We start from the raw sequence: 4245 nt of genomic DNA, 5'->3' as shown, positions 1-4245 counted from the left end.
TAAAACGCATTAGGTTGTCATTTTTCAGGGAAAGTTTTTGTACACTGCAAAAACAAAATCTTACCAAGTGTTTGTGGTCTAGTTTCTAGTCCAAATATCTTCATATCATTGAATTAAAACAAACCTAAACCTGTGTTAAGTCAATAATTCCTTAATATTGATGGAAAAGATTCTAGTTTACCGGTAGATTATTTCACTGTTAAGTGAAATAAGTGGAAGAAGCACTTTTTCATCAATATTAAGGAATTAGTTGTTTAAAAATCTTCTATATATGCTGAAAAATTACTTATAAGTTAGTTTTGTTTGATTTCAAGTGAACTAAAATATTTCCACTAATAAATAGCCCAATAATACTTGGTAAAATGTTATTTTTGCAGTGAAAATCATCATAGAACCAAAACAAAAAGAATGTTGAAAGCTTGCCTTATTCAGAGAAACAAGTTTTTTCTCGTCTGTTTGGATCAACAGCGGGATTTGGATCAGTTTCTCTCTTTGCCAAATTTAATAGATTAACTAGATTTGAACGAACCGAGATCTGCTCTTGGTAAAAGTTGCTGGATAAAATTTTTTTAAAATTAAGGAACATAAAAGCATCAATACTTGCATTTTGAGATTTTAATATTTCAGTAATAATTTTGCTCTAATTGAAAAAAGAAATTGCACTTTGGACACCCCTGATCTTACAAACGTTTGTTTTGCACAGCTTTAAAACATTTGTTACATGTTTTAACTTCTGAGACATTAAAACTCTCAAACATAATTATTTGAATAAAAAAAAAAAACACAATTTGCACCACTGTTGAATAAATGGTATATATAAATAAAACATGATTGAAGACAGACAAAATGAATCAGATTTTTTAAAAAAAGCAGATAATTTATGCACAATAACGATGTTAATGATAATTTTAATAAGTAAAATTGGTTTTAGCTACTTTTTTGTAAGAAAACGGCTCATTTACTGGTTTTATTTAGTTTTTTATAACTTTTGTGCAGAAACTCATACAGTCTGGTTTAATTAAGGGCTTGGACTTTAACACATTAATTTTATTAATTAATTGTGGAAAAATAAACATATTTAATATGTCTGGTTGAAAAAAGTAAAGCCAGAACATCCCAAATGCTTTAATCCAAAGTTTGTGTGCTTATTGATTAGAAAATACTTAAATATCAGTTTGTACTTTAACAAATGTTGGTATTTGATGGAAATGTGATTTACTGATTATTTTATTCTGCACGTATCTTTTATTTTGGATATAAATGATGGTTTCTGCATGGGAAAAGACCAATGCATGATTTTATTAGCTGTTCTTCTGCTGCACCATCAGTTCAGTAACAATCATGCCGATCTCTGTGGTGCGTTCAAAGACGCTGTGTTTTTGACAAGTCAGAACGTTTTGTAATATTTAAAATAAAAAGAGTTGGGATAAAAACAATGTTGAGATTTTTTTATGTAACGTTTATGAACCTCAACTTTTAGCTGCATCAATTTCTTCATCCTAATCTGTGATATTTATCATATTAATATCAATTCACCAAATTTACATGATCTTTTCAGCTAAAACTGAACCAGAGCATGAACATAAAACTGACTTAATCTAAAGGATAATGTTGATTATCTTTATTAATTAGTCAATATTAATTCTCAAACTACTAAAATCTTTGGGAAACAGCTCAACGAAGAGGTGAATTTTGCATTTTCTAGTTTCAGTGAAATTTTAGCTAGTTGTTACTCCAGTTAGCTGGTTTAAAATTTCCTTTTTCGGGTCTGAAACTTGGAACAAAACCGTAACAACTGGGTAATATTGGAGCAACTGTGGGCCATATTACTTTGGTCCACAGTATTATATTTTCATTAGAATATTAATTAAATCTAAAGCAAATGCCCATTTTGCTTTAAAAACTAGTAAGTGTAAAAGTTTTATTAGCAGCTGTTCTTTAGCTGTTGACATATATGAATACTTCACATTTTCAGCAATTAAAACCATTAAAAGAAACGCAACTGTGTTCCTAAACTTGCAGTTTGGACTTTCTCAGTTCCTGAGCTGAGTTGCGTATTTTATGACCAATAAAATACGCAACTAGCAACTGTTTGCTAATGGCTAAGTTTTTATTATTATTATGTTTTATCAATAGGCACAATGTCTGCCATGCCGCTCTGAAGAAAGAGCCATATGACCCATATTAATATACTTTTTATGCTTAAATACGCAGCTGCTTTTCTGCGCATCTTAGTCCATCAAAACGGCGCAAAAACACCGGTATCGCAGTTTAGCTCACCTGGAATCAGTGAAAGGAACAACGACGACGACAGAAACTCCGATCAGTTTAATGGCCGCACACATACACGTAATAAAGCTAATTATTATGTCTCTAGCCGCTCAGACCGCCTCCATCTGCCGCAGTGCCTCTTTTCATTTTCGGAGATTCTTCCTCATCATCGGTCGCCATGTTTGCTGTTCCCGGTTAAATACTAGCTAACTCAGAGCTGCCCTCTAGTGGCTGCTTGGTTCCACAACAACTTGTTAAAAACAAAAGCATGAAGGCAGTGGCTCTTTAAAACGTTATATAAGGTCGGACCTATTTAGACGTTTTAAATAACTTTATAAAGAAGAATAAAAATAAAGTCATAAAATTACATGAATAAAGTTGAAATAACACAATAAAATCATAGTATTATGAGAATATTACGTGTTTATTCTCATAATATTAAGACTTTATTCTCATTTTGACTTTATCTTAATTGTATTTTTTCCTTAGTACTGTCTTAATACTCAAAGCATTTTCTGAGTGTCTGTATTTTTTCTCTTCTGTAAAATAGTGTTTATGAATTTTTGCTTTCCACACCCTTAAGTGATACGTCAATTTTAATGTTTCTGAATTCAGACAGTTTTTACTTTAAAAAGCAAAAACAGCAGAACAAGAAGAGACCGTTTGAGTTTTATCCCGTCGGGGTGAAAACCTGCTTCTCAACACATTTTACTGATTTTTAACTTATTAGTTTGTTCACCTGTATATTTTTTATTTTATTAATAAATATAATCCTTATAGACTGATTGCTCTTCTGTGACTACTAAGATCTGTACTTTTGTGTTTTTCTTGGACCTTTATGCTGGAAGCTTTGGACCAATGGTGTGTCAGGCTTCTTAAAATAATGGAGAATATTTTCTCTTGTTGGGATTCTAAGTTTTCTTTTGTGTTTTGTCTTTCAAATGGTTACAAAGTTGTGATTTAGGCGCCAATCATGGCGCCAAGAACAGTGTGACGTTCGGTTGGGGAACCTTTAGCAACCGGATGAACTGAAATAAAAACTACTACTGAAAATGAAGCAGCAGAAGAAGAAAAATTATGTTTTACTTGTATTGTTTCTCTCAGATTACTTTGAGTGTTTTTAAAGTTTATTTTACAACATGAAAATGTTTGAGCTGTGAGCCTTTTCTGGACTGTTTTATGATTTATTTTGTCTTTTCATCCAAGGCTGTTTTTTTATTTAATGTTCTCTGTGATATAACTTCAGCAGTGTAAAATAAAGACATTTGAATATTAAAATGTGTAGTTACATTTAATTAAATTGATTCTTTTTGTTATTTTATTGTATTAGACGCTGAAAGATATTGCTGAGGTTGTAGAGAAGCCATTTAATATAATATTTACGATTTTCATTGGAGATTTTAATTAAATATTATTTGCTTTTTTGCAGGAAGCTTTAAACTTTTCATGTAAAAACTGATTCCTGGATGAGGTCATGAAATAAACTGACCCCAAATATAGATTCGTCATCAGACTGCCATGTTGAATACCAAAATGGCTGCCAAACATTTTTACTAAATTGTGGTGTTTAATAATTTATTACAGCTGCATTTATAACAAGATTAAATTACAGATTTACTTCTGAATGATGGATTTTATTTAAGGGTATCAGTTTAAAGGAGGATGAATACAAATGCACTATCAGCAAATATCGTACAATTAGAGAAGCATTATTTTAAATACAACTTTTAAAGCTTTTGTTGCATTTATTTTACTGCTTTCTATTAAGAACTAAAAGGTGATACATGCGTTAGTAAGTTCATATGCGTTCATAGCTAATTGTAGAAGTTTGGGGTTTGAAATTTGATCATAGTGTGACATTTGGGCTACAAAACTATCTTTGTTATATTGTATTTGCAAAAACGTGACGGAGTGAACACTCGTATGAGCAAACTATCTTTGACGTTGTTTTTCTCCGGTAACCATGTCAACAAG

This window comes from Xiphophorus couchianus, chromosome 4, assembly GCF_001444195.1.
Source record: "Xiphophorus couchianus chromosome 4, X_couchianus-1.0, whole genome shotgun sequence".
In the NCBI taxonomy this organism is placed as follows: Eukaryota; Metazoa; Chordata; class Actinopteri; order Cyprinodontiformes; family Poeciliidae; genus Xiphophorus; species Xiphophorus couchianus.
The sequence above is the reverse complement of the archived record's forward strand: the minus strand, read 5'-3'. Positions refer to the sequence as shown.